Source organism: Ctenopharyngodon idella, chromosome 19 (assembly GCF_019924925.1).
Source record: "Ctenopharyngodon idella isolate HZGC_01 chromosome 19, HZGC01, whole genome shotgun sequence".
NCBI lineage: Eukaryota > Metazoa > Chordata > Actinopteri > Cypriniformes > Xenocyprididae > Ctenopharyngodon > Ctenopharyngodon idella.
In genome coordinates, this window is record NC_067238.1 from 17,067,046 (window position 1) to 17,080,675 (window position 13,630).

Genomic DNA, 13,630 nt, shown 5'->3' on the forward strand with positions numbered 1-13,630 from the left:
GTACTGTATAAAGCGCTATATGAAAAAAAGTGACTTGACATTTGATTGTTGACCAAGAAACAGAGCAAACTCTTAAATGTTTATTAGATGCCATAAAGTTTCTTTGTTTTCCAATTTTCAGTTCAGTCACCAACTAGATTTCAAACAAAAAATGCAAGTTATGTCCTAAATGACACACTATAGTCTACACCATGCACTTATACACTATGTACTTATGCACTATGTACTCAACTGTTTAGTGTATGAATTTTATACGGTTATTTTGTCATTCAACATCGGAGTCTGATCTTTTTTTTTTTCTGTTAATTAAGTGCATCATCCGGGTCTCTAAAGTGTACTTTTTCAATTTGGTTCAATTCAGTGTAAACACTACTCACACTATTTATACTACAACACGTCAAAGTGTGGTGCAGAAGTACGTGAATTGTGACGCACCTGCAGACTCAGACTTCTGGACATGTTTGTACAAAATCATTTTAATGGAACGTTTGCTCCGATTCTGAAATGCTAAAGCGCTCACAACACAGTTGACAAATGTTTGGGATATTAGCTCTTCTGTTTATTCTGTTAATATGTTAAATTGCTTATTTTAATGTGTTTTAACACGGGTTATGTGATTGGATGAGCTCCTGCCCCCCGTGGGGTTAATAAAGTTCTGAACTAAACAAAGTTTTTAGTATTTCAGTGACTGACGCCATGTGCAGATGTCACTGAAATACTGTGTGTGTGTGTGTGTGTGTGTGTGTGTGTGTGTGTGTGTAAGTGCTGTGGTTCACACTCACACTAACAACTTGCATTAATTAGGTGGTTATGTTTTTCTTCTTCTTCAGTAGTGATGTCCTCTGTGTTGTTGTTTGCCACTGATGCCCTCTGGTGGTTGTGTGAAGTTGAACTCTTGGCATGAGCTGAAAAATCACAGGGTCAAGTGTGTTTAAAGTTTTTTTTATTTGACATAATATTCTGTAAATAGTGTTTTTATTAGCTTAATTATATTAGTTATTAAAAAAAAAAAACATGAAATAACACTGTTGTCTTGTTTATTTGCTTCCTGTTAATTCCAGTAGGAATATTATTGTAATTGATTGCATTTCTTGAGGAAGCACTTATTTTCTTAGCAGTTAATGTTCTTGAAGAACTAAAGTAGTTTATGTAAGTCATCATGAATGTGTCTGATACATTTTCAGACTGGGGTCTGGGGAAACGTCTAGAAAAACTGTAAATAATAAGAAAATAAATAAACGAATTTAAAGATTAAAATAAATAAATGAATAAAATGCAAAATTAAAAATATTGCTCCTTATTAATCTATTTAAATAAATTAAAGTAGTTTAAAATTCATTAATAAATTTTTGATGAATATAAATAAATAAAAATTAGATTACAATGAAATAAAACGAGTAGAAAATATATAATGTAACATAATAGAAACTAATTTTAGATTTATAATATTAATTTTCAGTGTATAAATTGGGTTTTTATAAAAGATAGATAAATGACCAATGAGGATGATCATATTTGGGGGTCTGTGAATCTAAAAGATTGAAAACGCTTGTAATGTAAAACAAAAACAACCTACAATGTGGTACTGAACTCACAGCAATCAGGACAAAACATATACGAAATCTCATATACGACTTGAGCTCAAACCTCAAGCTCAGTTTTTTAGTTTGAAATATGTCCAGTAGGGGGCGGTAGATGAACTGGAAACATCACACCACCCTCTGTAGGCCAGCTAACTCTTCTTTGTCTTGAAAGTATAAAACACGTGAGCACACAGATGTTGATTTGTGCACACGCATTTCATTTAAACAACAGCCTGCGGGAGACGCTCTACAGTCTACCTGTAATTACACACTCAATGTGACTGACAGTAAGACTCTCACAATGACTGTTCAACGACAACAACAATCACTTCGGAAATGTTGCATAGTGAAAAATAATATTAAAATATGATATTTTATTTTTAAATATTATATGTATATATACAGTCAAACCAAAAATTTAATAAAAATATATTTTTACTAGTGGGTGCAGGACACTATAGTTCATTTATAAGTGAGGATAGCAAAATAAACTGTGACATATTATACCCAAAAATTCTTCATACAGTGGACTACCAGAAAAATTGATACAAATTTGGAACCAAAAATTATTCAGACACTTTGACCTGACCATGTTTTGTTTAAGTGTTATCTGACATAATTAAGATTAATTTTTTTCTGACAGTTTAACTCTGAGATCTTGTCATATTTTATTACCATTTTTTTTAAACTATAGTGAATAAACTGTATTAATGAATGAAATGTTCAAGGTGTCTGAATACATTTTGTGTGTGTGTGTGTGTGTGTGTGTGTGTATAATAACACTAAATATGTATTAATATCTTAATATTTTAATATCATATTTTATATGAATGTAATATATATATATAGTATATTATATATATATATATAATAAACTATTTTATTCATAAACATTTTAATATTTAATCATATATATCAAATGCTATTTTTAATATTATCATATTAGTATTTAATATAGTTATAATATACTGTTATATAATTATAAATATAATACATATGTATTATATACATTTTATATACATTACATACTAATAATTGAAATCAATTTAAAATATATATGATAATTGCAAATAATTTATTTAATCCAAATTGATTTGATCCAAAATACAGCAAAAACAGTTATATTGTGAAATATTTTTACAATGTAAAATAATTGTTTTCTATTTGAATATATTTTAAAATGTAATTTTTTTCTGTGATCAAAGCTGAATTTTCAGCATCATTACTCCAGTCTTCAGTGTCACATGATCCTTCAGAAATCATTCTAATATCATGATTTGCTGAAAAACTTTTGATCGGTAGTGTATATATATATATATATATATTTCCTGAAGGAATTTGATGGTAAAAGTCCATTTTGAGATCTCAGACTTGATATTTTTTGCAAATCAGAGCAAGACGTTGTAAAACTCTCTAAACTCTAGAGGAGATGCATGTGAGATTTGTGCCTTTTTTCTTATGAGAAAAGCAAGAAACTGAAGCCAAATTACTTTCCATTCAATCTCACTGCTCTCTAGGAGAAACATTTGAGATCTCACTGCGATTTCTCTTTCCTACATGCCTGTCTCAGTCCAGTTTCAGCTATTTCCACACGAGTTCTCGGTATTGTTGACATGCAGCACACACTTTAAGGTGTGTTTCTTTCTATGGAACATGTGTGTGTGTGTGACAGGCGTCTCAGTGTCTCTCTGTCCTGCGGCTGAAGGTAAGACAGATTTACTGCCTTTCTAGCGAATGAGATTTTTGGCACGCCACACTCTTGTTTATGAAGTGAGTGCGAACTTGCGCGGGAGAAGGTGTTGACAGGCCAACGCAAGCATTTTTTAACCCTTTGTTTGCTAGAAAGACGTTCGTGAAAACGTCACGAGTGCAGCTGATCTTGTCAACAGGTGCATGAACGGATTTTGTAAGAGTGGATAGAAAATGGGCTGTAATCTCACTCAAATCCCTCTGGTTTTATAGCAGTGTCTGTCCTGTTTTCACCACAGCGGAGCAGTAAATGCATCGGTGCAGTGATGTCACCTGTTATATCCTGACAGGACATGAAACACTGAGAACACAAGTGTTAAAAGACATTAACCACAGGAATCGGTGTCTTGATTTATCGAGCACTGTACACACACTCATGATGTGTTCAATGTGTTGATGTAGTGTGTGTGTGCGTGTGTCTGTCTCCGTTCTGTCTGAACTGAGTGTTTTCTTGTTGAATGATGTAAAAACAGCTGAATGTAAATGTTTAGTGCTTTCTGTCTTTTGTTGTGAATTTGGGCCAAGAGGCGTGTCTCAGAATGATTGCCTGGAATGTTTTCATGTTACTAGTGCGCTTGTCAATGAGTCATTGATGCTTCATTTCTTTTTTTAGTTTTTTTGTGTGTGTGCGTGACTGCATGTTTATGTGTTTTTAGGACACTTTTAGTGCAGTAATTGTCTGAGAGCGGCGCTGAAACTCGTGTGAGAGCAGATTGAGTTGAGTTTGTACCAAATGCTTACGTAAACATGCTTGAGCACAAATACTTTAGAGGTGCTGTGGAATATATATGTGGAATATTTTATTTTTTACTGTATTTCTGCATTTACTAAAATGTACTTATTTATTAAAATGCATGCGTTTTTTTTCTTCAGAATTTGACATTTCATACTTTTCAGATAATGCTTTGATCATCTGGTTTCTCTTACAGTCTTTATCAGTATTTCTTTGCTTAAATGTAGACTTTCATTAAAAAGTTTTGGGGTCAGTAAGATTTTTTAATGTTATTGAAAGAAGGCGCTTCTGCTCAACAAAGCTGCATTTATTTGATCAAAAATATAGTAAAAACAGTGAAATAATTTTCTATGTGAATATATTATTAAATGTAATTTATTCCTGTGCTCAAAGCTGAATTTTCAACATCATTACTCCAGTCTTCAGTGTCACATGATCCTTCAGAAATCATTCTAATATGATGATTTGATGATCAAGAAACATTTATGATTATTATCAATGTTGAAAACAGTTGTGCTGTTTCATATTTTTGCTTGATACATTTTTTTCAGGATTCTCTGATGAAATGAAAGTTCAAAAGAACAGCATTTATTAGAAATAGAAATCTATTGTAACATTATAAATGTCTTTACTGTCACTTTTGATCAATTTAATGTATCCTTGCTGAATAAAAGTATTAATTTCTTTAAAAAAACCCAACTTTTCATAGTAGTGTACATTGGCTACGTCAAGCTTCTAAACTCTGTTAAAGGGGTGGTTGATTATGATTTCACTGTTTTAACTTTAGTTAGTGTGTAATGTTGCTGTTTGATCATAAACAATATCTGCAAAGTTACGACGCTCAAAGTTCAATGCAAAGGGAGATATTTTCTTTTACAGAAATCACTTTTTAAGGACTACAACAAACGGCCGGTAGGGACTACAACAAGATTCTTCCTGTGACATCACAAACCCTAAAATTTACATAAACCCCGCCCCTGAGAACACACAACAAAGGGGGCGAGGCCATGTTGGGCTGCTTTGGAGAAGAGGAAGAGTTGTTGTAGTAGAGTGTTGTTTTCATGCCGTCATTTTACGCCGGACTGCTTCACAAACGAGGGTCAATTCAACGAAAAAAGATTAACATGACGGCACATGCTAGTCGATGAGTTGAATCAACTCCACAGCAACTACATAAATTTATCCACTAACCATTCAGAAACATCCAGTTTCATTCTAAAAGTTGTGAGTCTCTCCATCAGTGTCGACTCCGGTTTGAACAATGTAAGGCTGAACACCGTTACTGACAATCCTCATTTTGGCTGCGTGAGATTCTCCAGCTTTGTTGTTGAGCAACCGAAGCGTGAGCTGTTAAAGCTCCACCCTCTTCTGGAAAGGGGGCCGGGAGCAGCAGCTCATTTGCATTTAAAGGGACACACACAAAAACGGCGTGTTTTTGCTCACACCCAAATAAGGGCAAATTTGACAAGGTATAATAAATGATCTGTGGGGTATTTTGAGCTGAAACTTCACAGACACATTCTGGGGACACCAGAGACTTATATTACATCTTGTGAAAAGGGGGATTATAGGTCCCGTTTAAAGGAAAACAATGCTAGTGACCATATTGCGAAGAATACTGACAGTAACATTATTAATAATTTTTGCCCTGACCTTCATGCTTCAAACATTAAACAAAGTTGAACAAAACATGTTGGGAAAGAGAAATACTTTTCAAAAGAAATGATTAAAACAACTAAGAATGACCCATGTGTGTGTTTATACGTGAGATGAAGTTGTTTCAAGCTGATGATGTGATGCCTTCTGGTACATGATTTATTTGTCGCAGGAAACGTTTACACAACACTGTTTTCAACTAAAAACTGAAAACTTTTTATGCATTTTGGCCGTTCACTTTTGGGGGTCTGAAAACACAAACATTTGAAAACGGGTCTCAAAGTGCAAGTTTTTGAAAATTATACTGTTATTATCTCCGTGTAAACTACAAAAACATGAATTTGTGAAAACGGTGACGTCATGCACATGCTTTCTTTACAAAGTGACATCGCCAACTACTGGCCTGGCATGAATAATACAGCATTTTTAGTCGTTTTTGTGGATCCGTGTGAATGAGGATAGATTTGACAATAGTTTACATTGCGATTACAAAATTCCCAACCTGACTTTTCCTGGAGGTTTGTGTTACACACACACACACACACACACACACATATATATATATATATATATACACTTTTATTGTTATAAATATTATGTATTGTTTTTTATATTTATAGTTATAGTAATCAATATTTTTTGAATTATCTTATAATTTTATTTTTCTATGTAATAATTTTATTATATTTTTTTAGATTATTTTTTCAAAAATCGATTATATTACTTATTAAAAGTATAATTTTTTCAAATGTTGTCTTTACAAATTTTTTTAAATTAATATAATACATTTTTAATAATTTATAAAATATGCAATGCTTATAAAACAGAAGAATATTTATAAACTATTTTGTAAATACTATAAAATATGATTTTACCACTTTTAAGGACGTTAATCCATATAAGCGAAAGTGTTTTGAAAGTGGCTCATCCAATCAGATTTTAGAGACTGAACAATTCATTTAACAATAATTAACCTCTTTTCAGATATCTGATTTAAATTTAGCACAAACACAAACTCTTTAACATGTGTCTTCCTGTACAAAAACAAACTTCATAAACTGAAGTCACGCCGCTCTGTCATTTGTGCAGCAAACCATCCACTTTCAATCATATCAGCAAAATGAGTTCAAAATCACAGGCCTGAAGTCTCACGCCACACGGAGGGCCAAAGAGCACTCGCTCGGGAAAACGCGGCTCAATCTTGTTCCATTACTCCCGCCAGGCCAATCTAAGCACACAAATTACGCCACAGCGACCTCATCAGCGGAGGTATTTTAAGATCAAACAACAAAACTCTCTAAAGCAGCCCAACATGGAGGTAAAAGCTTTACACACCCATTAGTGTTCACAGGGGCGTCTTTACCCCGGGACACCTTTTAGCCCCAGGTGAGGGCAATTGCTCTGGGAACTAGACGCACCTGAACCGGTCCTAATGGTCTGTGTCCTCAGCAGGACCAGCAGAGAGCAGGTGGAGATGAGCTGAGAATCTCTGCCCTCCATCAGACACAGCATCTCACTCACATTTCATCTCCTGAAGAAATGCCTGCAAGGCCACAAAAGAAGAGTATTAAAGTTTAACGCTTTCAGATGGTTAAATAAATGCAAAGACCAATCACAATTTAGCATGCAAATATTACGATGACATCATCGCTTTCAGTCAGTTAATAAACATTCTAACAATGTAAATCAGTGGGACATTTTCTAACTTATATCTTCAATTTCAGAGAACACCTTAGGTTGAAAAGACTGTGTTCAAATATGTTAGAATTATATCTGAATAATATTTATAGTTTTATGTCTGAATCAACTGCTGTTGTGAAGTAAACTGAAATTGTGAAGAAGAAGAAGAAGAAGAAGAAGAAAAAGAAGAAGAAGTGGAAGTGGAAGAGGAAGAGGATGATGAAAAAGAATTACATTTTTACATAAAGTGACAAGGATGTTCTGGATGGTTCTGGATGGTTGCTAAGTTAGGGCATTGCTAAGTGGTTTCTAGGGTGTTCTGGGTGGTTGTTAGGGCAATGCAAAGCGGTTGCTATATTTTGGGTGGTTGGATGTTCTGGGTGGTTGCTAAGTGGTTTCTAGGCTGTTCTGGGTGGTTCCTAGAGCATTAATAAGTGGTTACTAGGGTGTTCTGGGTGGTTGCTAAGTGGTTTCTAGGTTGTTCTGGGTGGTTGCTAGGGCTTTGATAAGTGGTTTCTAGGCTGTTCTGGGTGGTTCCTAGAGCATTAATAAGTGGTTACTAGGGTGTTCTGGGTGGTTGCTAAGTGGTTTCTAGGTTGTTCTGGGTGGTTCCTAGAGCATTAATAAGTGGTTACTAGGGTGTTCTGGGTGGTTGCTAAGTGGTTTCTAGGTTGTTCTGGGTGGTTGCTAGGGCTTTGATAAGTGGTTTCTAGGCTGTTCTGGGTGGTTCCTAGAGCATTAATAAGTGGTTACTAGGGTGTTCTGGGTGGTTGCTAAGTGGTTTCTAGGTTGTTCTGGGTGGTTCCTAGAGCATTAATAAGTGGTTACTAGGGTGTTCTGGGTGGTTGCTAAGTGGTTTCTAGGTTGTTCTGGGTGGTTGCTAGGGCTTTGATAAGTGGTTTCTAGGCTGTTCTGGGTGGTTCCTAGAGCATTAATAAGTGGTTACTAGGGTGTTCTGGGTGGTTGCTAAGTGGTTTCTAGGTTGTTCTGGGTGGTTGCTAGGGCTTTGATAAGTGGTTTCTAGGCTGTTCTGGGTGGTTCCTAGAGCATTAATAAGTGGTTACTAGGGTGTTCTGGGTGGTTGCTAAGTGGTTTCTAGGTTGTTCTGGGTGGTTGCTAGGGCTTTGATAAGTGGTTTCTAGGCTGTTCTGGGTGGTTCCTAGGGCATTAATAAGTGGTTACTAGGGTGTTCTGGGTGGTTGCTAAGTGGTTTCTAGGTTGTTTTGGGTGGTTGCTAGGGCATTGCAAAGTGGTTGCTATATTCTGGGTGGTTGCTAAGTGCTTTCTAGGTTGTTTTGGGTGGTTGCTAGGGAATTGCAAAGCGGTTGCTATATTCTTGGTGGACGGATGTTATAGGTGGTTGCTAAGTGGTTTCTAGGATGTTCTGGGTGGTTGCTAGGGCATTGCAAAGCAGTTGCTATATTCTTGGTGGATGGATGTTCTAGGTGGTTGCTAAGTGGTTTCTAGGGTGTTCTGGGTGGTTGCTAGGGCATTGCTAAGTGGTTACTAGGGTGTTCTGGCTATTTGCTAAGTGGTTTCTAGGATGTTTTGGGTGGTTGCTAGGGCTTTGCTAAGTGGTTGCAAGAATGTTCTGGGTGGTTGCTAAGTGGTTTCTAGGATGTTTTGGGTAGTTGCTAGGGCTTTGATAAGTGATTGCTAAGGTGCTCTGGGTGGTTGCTAAGTGGCTTCTAGGTTGTTTTGGGTGGTTGCTAGGAAGTTCTAGGTGGTTGCTAAGGTGTTCTAGGTGGTTGCTAAGTCGTTTCTAGGGTGTTGTGGGTGGTTGCTATGCGGTTTCTTAACACCTCATGTGAAGAGTCCCTATAGACTGAACATGTGATACACATGCGCATGATGTCAAAATGCATGACATGTTTTTGTAGTTTACATGGAGACGATAACGGTATTGTTTTCAAAAGTTTGCGATTTCAGGTCCCCAAAACACCACTGCCGTGTAATCAAGTGGCCAAAATGCATAAACAGTTTTCTGTTTTTAGTTAAAAACGCTGTCGTGTAAACGGCCACTGAGACCCTGAGGCTGAAGAGGACTCGTCCTAATGTACACTTCCACTCGGTGTCCCCTTACAATGAGCCAATCTGGTGTCAGAGAGATCTGGCCAAGTGTGCAATCCCAAAACAATGAGCTCTTTTCAGAAGTTAAGTACCTATTGTGAGGCTAAAGGCTAGAAAAGCATTGACTAATTACATGCTCTTCACAGACACCTTCTGGTCCTCGTCCTGATGGACAGGATGGGGGCCCGTCAAACTCTTAGTTATTTTACAGCAGTAATTTGAACCCAACCCACTTCAAAAGACACAGAGAGGAAGAGAGAGCGTCTCGGGTCGCCTCCAGACTTCTCTCTGATCTTATAATGTTCACGTAAACACCCTCAAAAAGTGCTGAATAACTCTCTCAGCGCTGTATTAAAACGCCTTCATTTTTCTCCGTCGTTCTCCCACTTCATCCTCAGACAAATGGACAGTAATCTCTCAGAATCGCTGCAGTCATATGTCATGTCATCATCTACGAGGAGCCCGTGTTTACAGACATCCACTGCATTTTCTATCAATCTTGCGCTCATTTTTTACCATGCAGGCGTTTAACCTTCATCCTGTGCAATGTCAGACTGCTGCCGGACTCATCCGGACTGTCAAGGAGGAATCAATAAACTCCTATTTACTGCTTATTGAGAGTTAGTAAGGTAGTTGTTAAGTTTAGTTAATGGGTAGGATTATGGGATGTAGAATATGGTCATGCAGAATAAGGCATTAATATGTGCTTCATAAGCATAAACAGCCAATATCCTAGTAATATGCATGATAATAAACAACTAGTTAATCGTGAGAATTGGACCCTAAAGTGTTACCAAAAATTCTTTAAGGTCTTCATTTTTCAAAAGCTTCACTTTCTTTATGAAAAATCTAATTTCCTTTTTATTTTGGATAATATGTGATGGACCATCAAGGCTAGCAAATGACAATAAATGACCAGTTTAATAACTCAACTAACTTAAGATTCTTTGGATAGAAGTATCTTCCTGATGTGAACATAAAACAGGGAACATATTACACAACATTCATGGTGATTTGCAGAAGAACGAGAACGAGAACCCACCAGGTCTGGGACAGTAGAGACGGGAATATTCTTCCCTGAAGGCCTGAGCGTGATCTGACCTCTCAGACGGTTTGTCCTGAGATGAAACAGACAGATTAGAGCACAGATGAGAGGTCAAACCGGGGTCATGAGCCTTTTGACAAATCCTCCTTAAGAAAAGAGTCAGAAATGAACACATGAATATAGTCCATCTTTGAACTCACAGATTTATTAACTGCACTCAAAAAATATTTAAGCCTAAATGTAAGGTTTATGTATTTGAATACATATAAAATTTTCATCCATTTGGATTACACAGTTTTAAAAAAACAAACTAATAAACTTAATGTGATGCATATTTGTCAGTCATACATACATTAAACAGGTAGGAAACATGTAAGATTTATGCTGATTCTAAACAATTTGAATAAATGTATTTTGAAAATATGATTATTTAAATAGATGCAAATAGTTAATAATAAACTATGCTGTTTTTTTTTATTTTTCTTAAGTATGTCTATAGTTTTTATTAACTTATATTTCAGTTTTAGTTATTTTAGTAGTAAGTTGAAAAATATTGCTTTTGCATCTAGCTAAAAATAAAATAAATTTAAGTTTTTTAATATTTTATTTTACTTAAGTTACAATAATTTTTGTTTTATTTTTAAGTAACAAAAATATTTCTTTCTTTTTTTATTTTTTTAATGGTTTTAGTTTTGGTTAACTATAATAACCCTAATCAAAGTGTCAAATTTTACACAAGACATTGTAAGCAAGTCAATGCTCTCATGAGCTTATCTAGGCAATATTAAATTATTAGATATTTATTAGATATTAAAAAAGTTTTGTTTTGTCTTTGTGTCATTGTCATTATGTATGCATGTTGCTTTCTCAGTGTGGCCTCAAGGAGCGCTATAGTAGCATTTGTGTAAAACAACTTCTACAGTCAGTTTTCTCTTTCAGGAGAACTACTGTCATGGTGAAGCAACATTTTGAAATTGATCATACCGAGCAAACTGATTAAAGTTAGTTACATCTCTGACATAAAGAAGCTGAATAGAAAAACCTCAACACTCTAAAAAATAAAGGTTCTTTATTGGAATCTATGGTTCCATTAGGGACCTTTAACATCCATGTAATCGTTCCATTCCACAAAAGGTTCTTTATAGTGGAAAAAGGTTCTTTAGAATTTAACTTTTTTTCCTGCTGAATGATTCTTTGGGGAACCAAACATTTTTCTTCTATTGCATCGCTGTGAAAACTGTTTCCGCCACTAAATAAAAAAATAAAAAAGGTAATTGCAACAACAGAATTGTGAGATTTAAACTCGCAATTGCGAGTTATAAAGTCAGAATTGCGAGTTAAACACAATTGAGTTATAAAGTCAGAATAGCGAGATATAAACTCACATTTGCGTTGAGTTTATATCTCGCAATTTTGACTTTATAACTCGTAAATGTGAGTTTATATCTCGCAATTGTGAGATGTAAACTCAATTACCTTTTTTATTTCATAGCGGAAACAAGCTTCCATAGAAAACCCCCTTTATTTTTGAAACTGCACTTTAATGGCATAGAGTCTAGACATTTGAAGGAAACTCTATTGCCCCCTAGAGTATTGACACATGTTAAATAAAATATACAACTTGCAATGCAGTTGCATAGAGTATTTCTCTGGCCTAATTCACCAAGGGAGTGTGTGTGTGTTTGAGAGAAAGACAGCACAGGAAAGACATTTTACAGGAGCAGTAAGTGGTAGGTGTAGTGCATATAATAAAGATCACCTCGGAGATAAAGGCAGCGTGAGACACTGAGTGAAAGAAAGAGGAAAACCCCTCCTTCTGCGTTAAGTGCCGTACAGGAATTGGCTTGCCCGACGGTGGTTGAGTACAAGCGTCCTGACGCCAGCTCCTCTGCCGTCTGTCTGCAGTGGCCACAGGCACTAACCTCACTGCCTTCAGCCCCGGCCGGACGCGTTTCATCTCTCGCACAAACAGCCGTGGCCCACATAAAACACACTTCAAACAACTGCATTCTTCTGCAGTGTGTACTGGAGTCATATAGAGTCCAACTCTGGTTGACTTTAAGGGCAGAGCTCGACCTGTATGTGCATAACTGAGAGTTTCGTCTGCACCTTTGAGGTCCGTTTATGCCCTGAGAATGTTTGAACTTTGTTCAGTAACAGTAACTGAACAAGCGCAAATCTAAATCACTCGTGTGAGATTTTATTGCAAAGTTCTCTGTGAAATCACAGCGATTGAATCAGTATGACTACAACCCAGCTAACAGGGAACATTCTCTCAAAGTTATGAACAAAGTATTATTATTACATTCCAGTAATGTTAATAAACCATTTGTTAAAAAAAGTTATCTATCCTCTTTAATGTTTGTATAACCAAGAAAAAAAAAAAAAATTAAATGGGACCTATAATGCCCCTTTCACAAGATGTAATATAAGTCTCTGGTGTCCCCAGAATGTGTCTGTGAAGTTTCAGCTCAAAATACCCCACAGATCATTTATTATAGCTTGTCAAATTTGCCCCTATTTGGGTGTGAGCAAAAACACGCCGTTTTTGTGTGCGTCCCTTTATATGCAAATGAGCTGCTGCCCCCAGCCCCCTTTCCAGAAGAGGGCGGAGCTTTAACAGCTCACGCTTCAGTTGCTCAACAACAACAAAGCTGGAGAATCTCACGCAGCCAAAATGAGGATTGTCAGTAACGGTGTTCAGCCTTACATTGTTCAAACCGGAGTCGACACTGATGGAGAGACTCAGGAAGAAGTTACAACTTTTAGAATGAAACTGGACGTTTCTGAATGATTAATGGATAAATTTATGTAGTTGCTGTGGAGTTGATTCAACTCATCCACTAGCATGTGCCGTCATGTTAATCTTTTTTCGTTGAATTGACCCTCGTTTGTGAAGCAGTCCGGCGTAAAATGACGGCATGGCAACAACACTCTACTACAACAACTCTTTCTCTTCTCTAAAGCAGCCCAACATGGCCTCACACCCCTTGTTGTGTGTTCTGGGGGGCGGGGTTCATGTAAATTTTAGGGTTAGTGATGTCACCAACCCAGGAAGAAGCTCGTTGTAGTCCTTACCAGCCGTTTGTTGTAGTCTTTAAACAGAGAATTCTT

At 36.3% G+C, this 13,630-nt stretch overlaps 1 long non-coding RNA gene across 1 annotated transcript; it reads right to left on the reverse strand.

Moving 5' to 3' along the window:
• Positions 1 to 240: 240 nt before the first annotated feature.
• LOC127501237 (uncharacterized) lies at positions 241 to 10,775 on the reverse strand. The gene is made up of 3 exons (XR_007926562.1): positions 10,514 to 10,775; positions 7,140 to 7,264; positions 241 to 905 (listed from the first exon to the last, which is right to left on the reverse strand). It is a non-coding gene; the product is annotated as an uncharacterized LOC127501237 (long non-coding RNA).
• Between the last annotated feature and the right edge of the window lie 2,855 nt (positions 10,776 to 13,630).